Genomic DNA, 18,314 nt, shown 5'->3' with positions numbered 1-18,314 from the left:
GGCGCAGTGATTTACCGGGAACCAGCATAGCAACGAACGACAACTCGGCGCCCGACAACTCTGTAATAAAAATTGCCAATTTTCGCGGTTAAACTTAAAAAGGTAAGTGGCGATAATATTTATTAGGTTTATTTATATTTTTGGTTATTAAAATTATTCTGCAAATGACTGAATTTAAACTGAAACTGCAACCAATAATTAGGACACAGTTTCTGAAACGTTTGCTGACAATGAAAACATATTTCAAACATGTAAAGCCGTGGCACGAATTTAGGTGACAACCTTGTTACCGCAAACAAACAAATGTAACCTATAATCTGCATTTAATGCAGATATAGTGACATTCATGAAAGCAAGCATGATTGTAGCATCAGATCATTTCCATGCGATACAAGTTCAATATATGTTTTAGGCTGACTGCAATGGTTAGACTGGGGAAATAAATTATAAAAGAACAGAATCTTTAACCACACAAGACAGTTGGACTAGCCTTAGTGGTACAGTCATGTTACTATTACCGGATCAGTAGCGTAATAAAGTTGTTCTGGGGAAAAGCAATAAATGGTTTAAGACTTCTTTTACATCAGTTTGATAAGGTTTCCAGACAAACGCTCCCACAAACAATCGCTCCTACGCTAAATTAGTTCTGGCTTCAATAACTTTAAATTTCGCTTTCTATGAATTTTGAATGGCGCAACATTAAAGTTATGGACCAACCCCAGTAGGAAAGTCAACCAGGAATATACGAAAAGTTGACAGTTAACAAAGACCGCTCCAAAACAGCTTGTAAAAGCAGTTATTGGCCCAAATCAGCTACTTTATGTCTTTATTGGAAAGATTGACATTTTTCACATTTAACTGATATGTTTTTTTACAAAATACTATCTTAAACATTTAACATTTATCTTTTCTGCTCTAACATATAGACCAGTTGACGAGTGAAGTCACGCGCACCTGCAAATATTACACTCCGCCCACTGGTTGGCAAAAAGAGGTGAAATTCATATAAGCGCTTATAGAGAAAGTTGAAATAATAATCGTTTTTATTGATAATCATGCACTATATCAAATATAATTTTACTAACTATGTCTGAATTAAACATAAGCGTGCAAGGAAATGCATTTTTGGAACGATTATATTGTTGTTATTATTTGTTTTTACTATAAACGAAATCTGGAGTGGAACACAATATACGAGCACGGTATGCAGTTACCATAAAAATCTCTACTTGGCACATCTTCGCGACCATTTTTTAGATAAAAAATTCTCTGATATTGAAATTTTTTCAGAATAAAACAAATTTAATGAACGAACAAAAATAAGGATGTAAACAAACAGCAAATAGATCGACTTTATGTACGCAACATATAGTAACTGATTTGAACATGCCTGTAAAAACTTGCCTTGTTACACATTAAATAAATTCTCTTGATAAATGTAATTGTTTTTATTTAATTATTCACACCAATTTTGACACTCTTTGTTTCAGCGTTTTTAACCCGGTGTTTTATTGCACTTTTGTTCATCATAAAGCGATTATCTCGTTATGATCGGATACTGTCCAAACAATTACAAAGAACACATGGTGTGATAAATCCAGGGACCTATTCTTGGCCACTGCATAAACCACATGTGGCATACAAGTGTCTGGTCATTAAACATCATTTATGATACCTCCATGTCATCTCTTGGCATATTGAGCGATCATCTAAGCAAAATTGTAAAGCCAAAATACGAAACAGTTGCTTTAATAAAATATTTGAACATATTAAAAAATGAAGATATTTGTCCGAAATGGATTAACAGGAATTAGTGTATGTATATATTAGCCTGTTTAATCATAATAATAGAGTGTTAATAACTATAAATTAAAAATATTGTGCAATTTCATTGCTACACAATTAACGTATTTAACGAGTACCGGCAAATGTAAACTCGGCTATTCATGTTAAGATTGTACGTTTCTGTAGTGTATGAAATGACATGAAAACAAGCAAACAACAAAAGGGTAAAAAATACTTGCGTAAAATAAATTAATATATAGATATATTTATCATAAAATGCTAGATTGTTATCACTCCTTACCACCAGTAAAGAGAGTGCATGCAAAGACAGTTTAATTTGCTTAATATGCAGTTCTTGTTTTTCATATGTATGCTAAACTTTATGATATTGTCATTCGATGGAAACGAAACGGTAATTCATTCCATGTAAAATAAAATTACTACAATGTTTATTAATTGTAATGTATTCCGCTTTTAGGGCTTCGTTTTATAATTGATTAAATGCCCCTCTTGCACCTTCGTTCGCTTATGAACAATAACAATATCTGCACCACTTATAATTATAATCAAATTAATGTATGTGTTATTATCTTTGAAATATAATTTACCAAAATCTTACAATCACAAAAAATATGAAAGAATATTTATTGTTTTGTTTTGTTGGATTGCCAGTTTTTAGTCTGATGTATTAATATTATTAATATGTATTTTTATACAGAGGTAATTATATTTATGAAAATACATTTATTGGTACTAAATATTATATTTGTGCACTATTATTTAAGAGTTTTTATGTTTATTTCGGATTTTTGTATCGTTTTATTGACTAAACAAACGACATGTATACATGTTTTACGTTACTGTAACCAGTGTTTTTTGCCAACCAGCCAGTGCGCATGCGCGGAAAATCCCGAATGTAAACAATAACATTCAACTGGTCTATCGAGAAAAACAGTGACGTGACACACATGATTGAAATGCGAATCTCCCGAGATTTCACGGTCATATGATGTTATTTCTATTTTTAGTAACAAACCATGTGCTCAATTGTTTACAAATTCAGAAAGACATTTCCCGTTTTTTTTTTATAATTATTCTTGCTTGTTTTGTAAACAAATTGTAGTGTAAATACAAAATCAATGTACAAAATATTCAAAATTACCAAATTCACTTTGAAATCAGTGTTTAAATCCACCAGACGTAACTTGTTAATCACAAATAATAGATTTCAGAAAACGAAAGTAATGTTTACAATTCCAGCAAAAAATGTCAAGGTCGATCCGAAAGTATCCAAATGAAAACTCGTCACATGACAAAGCGACAATGGTGCAAAATTATGACTTTCAGGCTGATGAGAGTTATTTTCATCTATTGTAAGATGCATTTGAAACATTTGAATCTTAAAATATGCCCCGATGCAGTAATTTATATTCATTCACCAATATATGAAGGAATGTATCCAAGAAAACATACTGTCTTTGATTTATAGCGTGACATAAATCTGTCACCACTCTGGTTGACTTTCGATACAGGGTTGACTTCAGCGTACAGATATGTCAATACTATATAAACTGTACGCTGAAGTTTCTTTAGCTAACGCTAAATTTGACAGGGCGGACATTCGCTCCTACAATGTTTTGATAGGGCGGACAGTAGCTCCTATATTATTTTGCCAACTCGGACAATCGCTTCTACATTATTTTGTCAACCCGGACAGTCGCTCCTACATTATTTTTATTCAACGGCAAAACGTTCTATATGCCTATCAAAGACTTACACCTATAATTAACCGACAATTAATTTTGCCAACTTGTTGACAGTTAGCCAATTCAAAACATTACATTTCCTACATTACATTTATTGGAATACATGTAAGTGCCATTTTGCGAATGGGATAAACATAAAAACCGCAAATATGTTGTTCTTAATTTCATTTGTTTTTATGATATGACATTTATATGACATTTATAAACATATATATACACAAAATACACAAACGAAAAAACATCCAAACAAAAGGTCTTTTGTGTCTGTCAGTGGCTCACCGTCTTCTTTCTTACGCGTTTTATCACCGATTATATTTATATAATAGCAAAGAATTAAATTGTTATATATTGATAGAATGTTATACCAGAAAAATTATACATTGAAGACGAAATTCATAAAATGCAACATGCAGGCAAATTCGACTGTACAGACATGTTCGATTTACTGCATAACCATCATATGGTTGACTTAGACATGTGCTTCTTTGAGTACGAGTGACCCTCTAAGCATAGCACAGACTGACTGCGTTTGTTTGTTAGAAGTTCCATGTTGGTAGTAAATTATTGGCGTAATATTGACATTACAATATATACATATTGTTTTCACAGATTGCTAAATTACATTTAAAGAATCGACCAACTGTAACATAGTTTCTTAATAAGTAAATTGATTTATTTAAATCACATTGATCCGCTCATGTTAAATTGGCTTTCTGTTAACAAGTTGGCAAATTTAATTGTCTGTTAATTATAGATGTTAGCCGGGTTGGCAAAATAATGTTGGAGCGACTGTCCGCCTTGTCAAATCCAAAATGTATTTGTGTTACCTTTTTTTCGCCGCAGAATTCATGCATTAACGGATCAGTTGTAGCTATAACGGATCACATGATCAAAACCACTCAAGGAGGGGGGCATTTAACATATTATTTAAACTGTCGAAACATGAACTTTGTTGTTTACAAGGACCAAGTTATATTGCCAGTTATAAATAATATTCATGTTTTTGTTATTGTTATTGATTGTTTTCTATATGTGATCTTGTATTCTTGTGTGAAATATCTGATGAAAATCCTAAATAGATCAGAAAGATATGGGCGTGTTAAAAACCATGAAATTATTTGAATCATATATAATCATCGATATTAAACATGGATCATAAATAAAACTATAAGATTGATGTCATTTATTGTAAGAATCAACAAGATTTTCATATATTTTAATATAATATATTAGCAATACGCATATTATCACGCTTGATCTGTTATTGTCCTTATTCTTTATTTCATTTAAGGTGCTGCAAAATCTTTAAACACGAATCAAAACTGAAATGGACTTTTGCAGGCAGGACTACTAAATGGCCTTAAAATTAATGCTTAAACTTCTTGCTTGCCAACATAGTTATACTAGCATGTGGCCGCGAACAATGTTTAACCTCGATTTGGAAACGAGACAGAAATCAACAAAATTGTATATAAATGTCAGCAAAACATACCGAAATGTTTGACAAAGAGTCTTTCCCATTACGACTCAATCAGTGCGTTTTAAAGAACAGACCTTGAAGATGCTATATATTAAATATCATCTAAAATATCAACTATTTATCGCAATGCGCAGTCTGTAATTTACTGATGTTTAGGAACCAAAAGTTAGGTAATGTCCGGTTATATGATCATATGCTAAAAATGAAGTATGCTTTCTGCTTTCTGTGCATTGATTTTTTTAATCCAAAATGTTTTGGGCCTGCCCAGCTCAGGGTTGGCATATTGACCGGTCAATTGAGTATTGACCGGGCCGGCGGTCAATACCCGGTTAAAACCGGTCAATACTGGTCATTACTGGTCTTTACTGGTCAATACTGGTCGATTGAAAATTGTAGCATTTAAACATTACAAAGGAGCCATTTTATATTAAATCAATAATTATTCTGTAATTGATAAACTTTTTGCTGAGTTATTTATTGTAAAAAAATTCTTTAAAGCTGTAAAAAGTTACTTCTTTATTATTTATGGAAACAGCCTCAAATACATAAGGACTTAAGGCAGTATCTTTATCTCAGTGTATCACATCTGTTACTAAAGTATTATTACTATTGTAGGTACCATTGCATTTCACTTATCTATTGATATATCTATTTGATAAGCAGATGGACAAACAGAACTCTTGTGTATTCTAGGGTTATAAATCTGGCCTCTTAGTTGGTAATAAAATGCATGCAGTGTTATGTCTCTGATATTGACAATTAAGCAAATCTGCCCTTAGGCTATTTCATATCACTCACACAAAAGAAGATTACATTGTACTTGCTATTAATTTAATAGTTACTTCTAACTTGTTTCCTTTCTGTATTAAGAGGGTTTTTCCCCTTTCATATTAAAAAGTTCAATTGGGATTCAAATGAATAAACAATCAAAGTTCTTGATTTTGCCAACAAATAATGTTTTCCAATTGTGGGTCTGCTCTTCTTTTCAATTATTTTTTTCTTTTAATAATTATTTCTTATTATGTTTTTATATTCTTATATCAATAAAAAAAAGGTTTTTACACTATTTTGTTTAAAAAGTATTTAAAGAAATCAATGCAAGAATACATGACAAGTAAGGATTGTGTCAAAAAGGTGCCATTTAAGGCCCTATTATCAGTTTTGGGTGCCCCAACCTGTAAAGGTGAGAAGACTGTTAGAAGACTGTGGGGACAGTGGGGTATGAGGAACAACGCATACACAGTAATTTACAGGTTCTTGTTGAATCAAGCACAGAATTATCTGAGCATCATAATTCATTAGTATTGAAAAAAAGTTCAATCAACCAGAAAAATCCAATTGACCAACTTTGACTTATTTGCAAAATTTTGAGAGATTGGCCTACAAATTGCATGAACAGGTATAAAAAAGTGGGTATTAATAGCTTAAGACAATATTGGCAACATGTCTGTTTAATTTATATTATCAATATTGTTAAATTAGGCATGGAATAAAAATTTAAATTGGGGGTATAGTTCAATCGACCAGTATTGACCAGTAATGACCACTTCGGGAGTATTGACCGGGGCGGTTTTAACCGGTAAAAACCGCCGGTTAAAACCGGGGACGGTCGATTGGTGCCAACCCTGGCCCAGCTAGCTGAGTTGATGGCTCAGTTGATAGAGCGCCAGACTGTCAATTTTTAGGTTTGAATCTGGGGGTAGGATAAAGTTTCTTCATAGAGATTGGTTCCCGAACATTGTAACATTGTATTTGTAGGTCATTCTTCCCCAACCTCTGAATCAAGTTGGGAAGAAGTGGGTCACTTGTGGTTGGCTAATACTGGTCACAAGAAGTAGGAAAGCTGGTTCATGTCCTGACCACTTGCAAAATGACCTTAATTTGGGTTCAAGAAGGCATTAAACCTGATCAATCTAAATTCAACCAAATTCTTTTGCCCAAAGGTCAGAGTTTCAAATACATTCCAACACAACAGCTGTTGGCAGTCACCTCGATTATTGATTATAAAGCCCCGTCCAGTTCGATTGTCAGCGGCTAGCAGTCAATAGTATGGTCGTTTCAATAACATTGCCAACAACGATCATTTGTCTAAACTGTTTTCAATTTTCTAAAGATTGACTGTTTCCAAAACACAATTTAATATTAATCTTAAAGAACTGGACCAACGTTATTCCTTCTTCTGTTTGAGATTTTGCAGAACTTCTCCCTAAAGTGACTAGTCTTTATGACATTAAGTGAGTAATAAGGCCTTTCAAAATTTCATTCTCTACAGTTATTTGATTAATCATTAAATATTATGAAAATTTAAATATCATTTATGTTAGATATAGAGCCATGTATTAATCTTGCATGATTTTCATGTCTGATAGATGTTTCACTCAACAGTTTGTTTATGCAGAAATAAAACAAGTAACTGATTTTTATGCCCCCCTTCAAAGAAGAGGGGGTATATTGCTTTGCACATGTCGGTCTGTCGGTCCGTCCACCAGGTGGTTTCCGGATGATAACTCAAGAACGCTTGGGCCTAGGATCTGTGCAAGTGGAAGTCAAGTTCTTAAACCTTTGCATGCTGGGAAATTTGTCGTCTGCTAAAATGTTGTCTGCTGAATTTCTCAAATTAGCGTTTTCTTTGAATTTTTTCAAAGAATACTATAAGAATAGCAAACAGTTTGGATCCTGATGAGACGCCACATTCTGTGGCGTCTCATCTGGATCCAAACTGTTTGCAAAGGCCTTCAAAATTCGGTTCCAGCACTGAAAGAGTTAAGAAAATCCCTGGAGTTGGTACTGTGCATCATTTAAGATTCCTCTTTGTAGCCTTGACCTTAAGTCATTTAATCTTGTTTGTTAATTTCAATTTCAGCTGGCACTACATGTTTTTGCCTTTATATGTTTGAACAAATAAAATGGGCATCAAATCCTTTAAGCAAACAAACAATTGACTCTGGGATACGGCCTTACCTTTCAAAAGGGGAAAATACCATGTGACGGGCACTTTTGGGGAAAAATTGCAATAAATTGTCATAAACCGAAGGTTAATTACATGTAATAACCATTATTTGCTCCACTTAAAAGCTGTAGCTTTTTATATGGCTTTCCCCTACCACAAGTGATTGGAGCTATACTGCAATCACTGTGTCTGTCTGTCCCACATGGGTTTATGAATAAAATAAAACATTTCAAGTTTCAAATGCTTAACTGTTCCCTGGAATTGTTCAGGAAAAATGCCTTGTAATTTGTTTAGCAGTCACATAAACAACCAAGCTATGTAATATGGAATTTTTACACCCATTATTGCTGCTTCTTCCTGTATTTGCGCGATGATTATCTGAGATATTAACTCTATGATTCTGTATTCTCAAATCTTTTCTATAAAGAAGGAATGTAGTTGACAATTGTTAATAGTTTTATTTGATCGTTCGTCAAAAAGTTGTAATTCTGTTACTCTTGTATCTTCAATGCAATTGAGTAATTAAATAGCAATTAAATTGAATGCGTTTTAATTCCCTTTTATTATTGTTTAACTTGAGTAACAATGCTATGACGTTAAATTTTATTTACACTTAAATGTATTATGAATATTGCTGGGCCAAGTGTGAGGTTGAGCGCTCTATAACCAGGTTTAAACCCCCAATGCTTTGCATTGACCGTTCCAAGGCGGTGACCCCAGCTTTATTCATATTTTGTGTTTATGTTGGTTTGTATTGTGCTGTATTGTGCTGTTTTGTACTGTTTGGGCAATCGGTCACTTGCCTTAAATAAAGGACCTACTAATTGTTTTTAATGAAAATTCAATACTGCTCCAGCAGCTGGAGTTTCACTTCTTTATATTGTATTATTTTTTAACCGATTTTTTTTCAAAACTTTCCCTCTGTGTCATCTGTAAAAGACTAAGATTAATATTTCTTTGCCAAAATACAGAGGAAATTTTTAATGGAATATTGATTGTTGCTTTAAAGCTTTTATGATAATCAGTAACAGAAGCAGTAACATTCAGCCATAATTATGTATCCACACGGCTATAAACTAATACCAAGCTTCCCATTCCCCTTCTCTTCAGATACTTCCTTTCTTTCAAAGGGAAACAGTGGTGGTAAACAGATGATATTGCAATATTGCAATACTTCTTCCTCTGCCAAAATACATGTTATAAACATTGTTGGGCCTCTTATCAGTTATAAAAATTGTAGGGTCCCATATAAGAAATAAACATGTTGACACTAATTTTCAGATTTCATATAAGTCATATTGTTGAGTCTCATATATGAAATACTGTTGGGTCCCATATAAGTAATATTGTGGGGTCCCATATAAGGTATATTGTCAGGTACCATATAAGAAATATTGCTGGGTCCTATATAAGAAGTATTGTTGGGTCCCGTATAAGAAACATTGTTGGGTCCCATATTTAAGAAATTTTGCAAGAAATATTGTCAGGTACCATATTATATAAGAAATATTGTTGGGTCCTATATAAGAAGTATTGTTGGGTCCCATATAAGAAACATTGTTGGGTCCCATATATAAAAAGTATTGTAAGAAATATTGTTTGATCTCATATAAGAAACATTGTTGGGTCCCATATACGTAAAAAGCATCGTTGGGTCCAACATAAAAGATACAAGTTGACATTCTAGGGTCCCTTATAATTTAATTAACATTAAATGTATAATTAACACTTTAGGTATCCATATAAGTAATGAAAATTGTTGGGCCTGGCCCTTTATTAGAAGTAGACATGTTTACACTTAATGACTAATGTTGAGACCCATATAATTAAAATGTATTGCTAGTAGACTGAACTGCAATTTTCTAACACTGGTTTCAGTGACACACATTCACTGTGCAGATTTCTACTAAATATGTGTTGTTTTAATCTCAAAATTAGTCTTGAGGGTTAATTGACACACCCATTAAATTATTTCCTTATAACCATATGGTATCCGTTGTTAATTCGAATGTTATTTATCATTTTGCCGTTCATTGTAATTTCTTTTCTGCTTGCCACCATCTTGGACGATGACGTAAATACAGGCATGCTCAATCACTATACATTGACCACTGCCAGTATCCTCCGCAATATAGACAATCCCAGAATCGATAATAAGGGCGCCGCCATATTGGCTATTACGTATTTTTGAGTAGTGACTTAATGGACTTTCCTACATTAATAGATAGTGACATCTACAATTATTTTGTGCTGAAAATGAACACACAAAAACCATACCTATGCTTATTTGCTCAAAGAGACATTCAGACAGGAGAGGAGCTTCTTTATGACTATAGTGTGTCTGATCTACCATGGAAGGTTAGTTATATCATATACATCATATTTAATAAATAGATGATGCCATTATCATGAAGAAGCACACATGAATGGATGTCAAACTACTAACATAACTTTTGTCATCAAACAGCTTATGGCTTTTCGCTAACATAATTGTATCCTCAAAAACAGCTGTTAACCCTTTGCATGCTGGGAAATGTGTCTCCTGCTCTAATTCATCTGCTGAATTTCAAAAATTAGCATTTTCTTCGAGTTTTTTTCATAGAATATTATTAGAATAGCAAACAGTTTGGATCCTGATGAGACGCCACATTCTTATTTTTTCCCTGTAACAAAAAGGAAAGAGCATTTATACATTTGTATTTGGTATCTAGCGTCTCTAATTGGTCCACTATCAGGATTGTTTAAATAATGCCCCTTTGGTTAAAATTTGCTCCTTCCTTGGAGATCACATCTTTTACAAAAATTAATGAGCTATCAGATTCATCTTATGTTCCAAGTTAATCAACCCCACAAATCAATAAGAGTTCAGCAATCTTTATTATAGCTGTTGAGCAATATTGGGCTTTTTTATGTCCCCCACTATAGTAGTGGGGGACATATTGTTTTTGCCCTGTCTGTTGGTCTGTTGGTTGGTTGGTTGGTCTGCTGGTTGGTTTGCGCCAACTTTAACATTTTGCAATAACTTTTGCTATATTGAAGATAGCAACTTCATATTTGGCATGCATGTGTATCTCATGAAGCTGCACATTTTGAGTGGTGAAGGGTCAAGGTCATCCTTCAAGGTCAAACGTCATATAGGGGGACATTGTGTTTCACAAACACATCTTGTTGGACCTTTTGTTTAGTCTTGTGTTATCTGGTACCTTTTATAAAATCAATATTAAGTTACTTTTGCAATAATTTGTAGGAAAAGAAAGCCAATGGTATGTTTAGTTCACAGTTTTTAATGGATGTAATGATACTTTGAATGGTAATATTGGGAAGTAAGTAGGTAAATATTCTTGTTTAAATTGTCTAATTATTGAGTAAGCCAATCTTGTGAAATACAATTTAGCAGAACGTTCAAAGAAAATAAGTTTTTATGGCCAACTTCGCATCATGGTTGTCAGTTTTTTTCAAGGCTGATAAATAGTTATGATAATTTCAATACTGTCAAAAGTATGCAAATGATAGTTGGCACACATATTCATGTACATCTCTTAGGAAAAAAGCAACATAACTTTAAGCGGGTATATTCGATTTTTAAATGCGTTAAATTGTAATATATTGAAACAAATATGCTATAATAACACGCAATATGCAAGAAAAATGATACATTTAAGACGAATTTCATAAAATGCAGCAAATGCAAACTTGCGCACCAAGCTGATTGTGACGAAGATAATTCGTACATATTTTCCTACAATAACCGATGCATTCGTCTTTTAAGTAAGTGTTCGTGTGTCGTATGAATCAATATCGCTGCAGGAATTTAAAATGAACCGTTAAACTAAATTTAGATTCACATCTTACATGCATGATATACATGCTGGCGAATTCGGCTGTACAGGCTTTTTCGATTTCAATTTTAAATATTCTGCTTATTTCGCATTTTCCGACAAATGTTCTTCTTTACTTGTATTTTAGTTTATTTTGAAATATATGTATAATAAGTTTTTTGCACATTTTATATTAATTAATAAATATTTGACAAGATCGTATATACCCGCTTTAAATGGTCTGCCACCTAGGGCAAACATGTATATGATACTTGAATTATCCAGTGAATGGCAAAATCAAATTCAAAGGTATCATTACAGCCTGCTTGTTAAGATTTAATTTTCATGTTAGTTTGCATCTTTTCATTTTTAGCTCATCTATTTTTTGAAAAAAAATTATGAGCTATTGTCATCACCTTGGCGTAGGCGTCCGATTAAGTTTTGCATTTACAGGGGTTTTTCTGTCTATTTTGGGAAAAGGAGTCTGACCAAATTGGGAATTTTTTATCGACACAATTGGCCATTTGGGGAAATTTTGCTTCGATTAAACAGCTCATTTGGGAAAAAATAGTGAATATATCATGCTTAAATAATTCAGTAGTTTAACAAATAAATTTGTTTTTATTTGTTATTTTGTCTTCTTTATATAAACAGATGCAATATTGGGCGTGTTCAACGTTTATTCAAGTACTGCATTTTTGTTTATTAGTTACAGTTACACTCTGAGATAAGAACTGAACAGTCAAAACCTTATAGCAGATATTTTTTACCAAAACAAACACTGGTTAGTCACACAAGTTATAAGACACTTCATTCTTTAAAGAAAAAAAAAAAATTTTTTTTTTGGAAGTTGGGACTTTTTTTAATATTTTGGTTTGGGATCGGGTCCGTTTGCTTTGGGAGTGCCTCCGTTTTCCGGAGGCGCAGACAGTGCTGAAAACCCCCTGATTTAGGTCCACTTTACTCATTAAGTATCAATGCTTTTGCATTCAAACTTGGTACACTTACTAACTATCAAGAGGGGACTGGGCAGGCAAAGTTAGATAACTCTGGCGTGCATTTTGACAGAATTATGTGCCCTTTTTATACTTAGAAAATTGAAAATTTGGTTAAGTTTTGTGTTTAGGTCCACTTTATTCCGTAAGTATCAAAGCTATTGCTTTCATACTTGCAACACTTATTAACTATCATAAGGGGACTGTGCAGGCAAAGTCATGCAACTCTGACTGGCATTCTGACGGAATTATGGGCCCTTTATACTTAGAAAATTGAAGATTTGGTTATGTGAATTTTGTGTTTAGATCCATTTTACTTCTAAAGTATCAAGGTTATTGATTCTAAACTTCAAATACTTTCATGCTATCATGAGGGTACTGTACCTGGCAAGTTGAATTTTACCTTGACCTTTGAATGACCTTGACTCTCAAGGTCAAATTATTTAATTTTGCTAAAATTGCCATAACTTCTTTATTTATGATTAGATTTGACTGATAATTTGACAAAACAACTCTTAACTGACATACCACAATAGACTCCCCCCACCTTATAAATGACCACCACACCCTTACACTATACCCCCCTCCCCCCCCCCCACCACCACCCAGCCCATTTTATTTTTTATGTTCCCATTCACTATAGTGGGGGACATATGGATTTTCCCCTGTTGGTCTGTTTCTGCCAACTTTAACATTTTGCAATCACTTTTGCTATATTGAAGAAAGCTACTTCATATTTGGCATGTATGTGTTTTTCATGGAGCTGCACATTTTGAGTGGTACTTTCTGATAATGGGTTAAAATGAAAGTGAATATCTGTTAACAGTTGCACTGCATAAGCATGAAACAAATTGCCTGGATTATTTCATTTATTTTTCTTACACATACTGCTCTGATAGGGAATACATGTTATAAACATGACTTGCGAGTTTTTCACACCTTTATTGACATTACACAACAGATTAACACCAATGAGCTGTCGAAAGTCGTTTAACCTCTATGCCATTAAAATCTGTTAAATGGACGAATAAAGCAATTAAGCTGTGATCTTCGCCATCTTTGTACCAGATTGCAGAATTTCCAATTTCAGATTTCCAGTTTGCGAAGTCATTTTTGCCAATTCCCAATGGGCAGAATATTTATTTATTAGGTTGTTTACGATGTATCCTTGTTTGAAGCTTTATTATTGCAATATTTCTGCCTAAATACATGTAATAAGAATTGTTGGGCCTCTTACAAGTAATAAACATCGTAGGGTCCCATATAAGAAATAAACATGTTTACACTAATTTTCGGGTCTCATATAAGTAATATTGTTGGGTCCCATATAAGAAATACTGTTGAGTCCCATATAAGAAGTATTATAAGAAATATTGTTGGGTCCTATATTAGAAGTATTGTTGGGTCCCATATACGAAACATTGTTGGGTCCCATGTATAATAAGCATTGTAAGAAATATTGTCAGGTACCATATAAGAAATATTGTTGGGTCCTATAAGAAGTATTGCTGGGTCCCATTTTAGAAACGGGTTTTTTACCTTCTATAACAGACGCCGAACTAGGCTGTTTGTTTCCCCTTTCTGGTCAAAAAAATTCCACCTAAAAAAAAATATATATTTATTTTTAGCTCCATCTGGCCAGCGGGGCTTATGTCATGGTCCTGTGTCCGTCGTGTGTCCATGCGTGCGTTAACTTTTTCTTTAAACATCTTCTTCTTCTTCTTTTTACAGTTTTGAGCACGAACAGTCCGTTTTTCACGATTTAAAACGGCCGTTTTTGTAAATATTCACGGACATGAAAGGATTGTGAATTGGCCGTGTCAAAATTGTGAAATGTCCGTCCATGGCCAATCGCAAAGAAGGAAAAAAAGCCCTGAATCCACAACGAATACAATGACACAATACAACATAAAGCTAATTATGGCATGTTCACAGACATTCAAATATTTTGCAGAAATGCATTTGCCGTTGTTATACATTTTTATACACGTATAATATGTACGTAAAAACGACACCCTTCTATTACTCATCATATTAAGGGTTGCGGCATGTGGATATTGTCTTTAACATCTTGAATGGCAAAAAGGGATTTTTGTCCGTTAAATGAAGGATTTTTTGGCTGTTTTAAAGAATTTGAAGTATTATAAAATTGTTTATAAGTTTTTGTCACAGTGTATATGGGTTCCTCTACCCCTCCAGTGCACATATTACTCCTCGTCAAATTTTTCTTGGTCATACGTGCACTGTTTGGGTAGAGGAACCAATATACACTGTAAACAAAAACTATAACTTATGATATACATAACAGCAAAACTTCAGTTGTAATGTCCAATATACTTTTCTGTAGATTTCAGTAAGACCCACCAATGGATAATAATATCAAGGCCCAACTGTTGACTATATACTTATATATATGTGGCGCGTTTCTGAAAAAGGCCCCTTTGTGTGAACGTCAAATAACGGAGAAATGACGTTGTGAAGATATGCATTATTTTCCGACGTTTAAAAATTATTTTAGACAAACATCACACAAATTTAATCACTATGCTAATTCATTTAATTTAGAACGTGTAACAATACAAATTGGCCATATTACATGTATAGTAGTAAACAACGGACAAAACTTCTTGCAAAATTATATCGTCAAAATAGTTGCATTGATATAAAAACATTTTTAGAGTTCACACAGCATCTCTTCAAAATTATAGGTTTGAACAAGTTTTCATTGATCATATAAAACGTGTACATTATCTGAACAGGAAAAGAACGAACTTTAAGAACATTTTAAAAACTCAATTTATTTTTGTCACATTCATATGGCCTTTTTTTCTGAACCATGTCACGTAAACATAATAGCAAAACCTTCTGTTATCCAAGCCAATATATATTTTCTATAGATTTCAGCAAGACCCACCAATGGATAATAGACATACAAGACCCCACTGTTGACATTATATGTTTACAGTCATTGAGGCAACTGTTGAAGACACCCACAGTCTAGAATCTATACAGGAGTCAGAGCCTCTCATGATACAACATGCCAGTGTTGACTGTGCTGATCATATGCAATCTACAGGTTTCACTTTGGTTCTTTCAGAGTCCATGTCAACTGCTGACAGTGAAGAGCCAGGCAGTCTGACCCATGATAGGAGGGAGCCAAGTGAAGAGCCAGCCAGTCTGACCCATGATAGGAGGGAGCCAAGTGAAGAGCCAGCCAGTCTGACCCATGGTATTTCTGTTATCTGTTGGGCCTCTTACAAGTAATAAACATCGTAGGGTCCCATATAAGAAATAAACATGTTTACACTAATTTTCGGGTCTCATATAAGTAATATTGTTGGGTCCCATATAAGAAATACTGTTGAGTCTCATATAAGAAGTATTGTAAGAAATATTGTCTGGTACCATATAAGACATTCTTCAAAAGTTCCAAGGTTACTTTGTCATGGCGATTTGCCAATCATTGGTTCAGCATTTCTTACTTGCTGTCAATATACCTTGAGCGACCATTGCAGTCCTTTTGTTTACTTTAGTCTTTGATACATAGATTTGTTATTTTATATTAAACTTTGCTGTTAAATCAAGAAATTGTTGTGTTGTTTTATATGTATGTATTTTTTATTTTACAAACTGGTACAATCGTTCACAATTACTTCTAAAGTCTAGTTGTGCAAATATGGGATTGCTTAAGCCATTTAAGAATTATGGTCTTTGTTTCATATCCCTGTACAGATGAGATATTGTGACCTGAAGGTTTCTTTATTATGGCACAATATTTATTTAGACTTTCAGCAATTATACTACATTCTCTTCCAGTTTAATGGCATACATACATACATGTATACTTCGGCTTTTATACAGAAATAAGTAATTATGTTGAATTTGCTTGCCATCAATTTGTGAATAAATTATAATAAAAACTTTTATGGAGACCTTTGATTTTGGCAGCTTTTGTATGACAGAAAATGGTTATCTGTGAGAACCCAATAATTGATTTTAAATTGTTAGACCCAATTGTTATATTTAACATAAATTTTGGCATATATACAGGAAGTAGCTATTTTCAAAATGGCGGATCATGTAAATACCAAACCACGTGTTGGCTTTTTCAGAATTAAACATTACAAAATTTTGACTCTGTAAATGCATGGTGTGATTACAAGAATTTGGAGCACCATAATGACTACAACTATACAGATAAAAGCTTTCTTGTGTACATCTTTTCTGTAGAAGATGCAAAACAAATTTGTTAAATTGGCAGCAAACTGGAATGATGACTGCATATTTGTGAATATAATCAAGAATTAACATGCTTTATAGATTCTTGACATGACTCATGGTGAACTAAAATTGCTTGCAAAGCATCTGGGACATGATGTGAAGACCCACAAGGAATATTATCAGTTGTCTTCCAGTACCATGGAACTCTCAAAGGTATATATTTCATTAATAAAAATCTTTAAATTTCCATACACAGATATTTGAAAAACTAAATGCTATATTGTAACTAAGAGGGCTAAAAGAAAGAATAATTTAACAGGCAGCCACAGTAAGACCATATCTGATGTTGACTTTGACTAGTATGCTTTGCATTAATGGCTTTTTATGCCCCCTGGATCGAATGAACGGGGGTATATTGTTTTTGGCTTGTCTTTCTTTGTATGTGTGTGCGTGTCAAGGTGTGTGTGTGTGTACAAAACTTTTACCAAAACTTAAACGTTTGATCATAACTTTTGAAATATTGAAAACAGCAACTTGATATTTGGATTACATGCGTATCTCATGGACCTGCACATTTTGAGTGGTGAAAGGTCAATGTCATCCTTCAAGGTCAAAGGTCAAATAAAAAAAAGCGGCACAGTAGGGGCATTGTGTTTCTTACAAACACATCTCTTGTTGTGAGTGTGTTTTGTGCTACAACCAATGTCCATGCCAAGGTGGAAACTCTCCAGTTTATGTTATTGTTGTTTTGTCTATTTAGCCCTCATTGTCATACTGTTTAGTGTTGTCTGCTAATTTGTTGCCATTGTTGACTATTTTATATTATTGTGGCTTTTCTTCATTTATTCAATGGGAATTTTGGTCACTGACCAGCTTTTCATTAATTAAGTTCTTTTACCGAAATGGTATCAAAAAATGCAATATCTAAAGGCAGTACATCACACAAGCTAGCATTAATATAAAGCGTAATTATACCCACTTACCTATGTGTAATGGGGGCTATATAAAAGTCACTTTGTCGGTCTGTCCCGAAATTTCATCCGATCTTCACCAAACTTGGTCACAAGTTGTATCTAGATGATGTCTAGGTCAAGTTTGAATATGGGTCATGCCTGGTAAAAAAACTAGGTCACAAGGTCACTTAGTGCTTTTAAACACAAAGTTTGTCTGGACCATAACTATTTCATTTATTGTTAGATTTTTAATTGACTTGGTTTTGATTTGTTCACCATCATGGGACCGTGTGTCGCGCGAAAGAATTGCGTCGATATCTCCAAGAACTTAGATCAAGGTCACTTT

Source organism: Dreissena polymorpha, chromosome 9, assembly GCF_020536995.1.
Source record: "Dreissena polymorpha isolate Duluth1 chromosome 9, UMN_Dpol_1.0, whole genome shotgun sequence".
NCBI classification, from domain to species: domain Eukaryota; kingdom Metazoa; phylum Mollusca; class Bivalvia; order Myida; family Dreissenidae; genus Dreissena; species Dreissena polymorpha.
Note: the sequence above shows the minus strand (reverse complement) of the source record.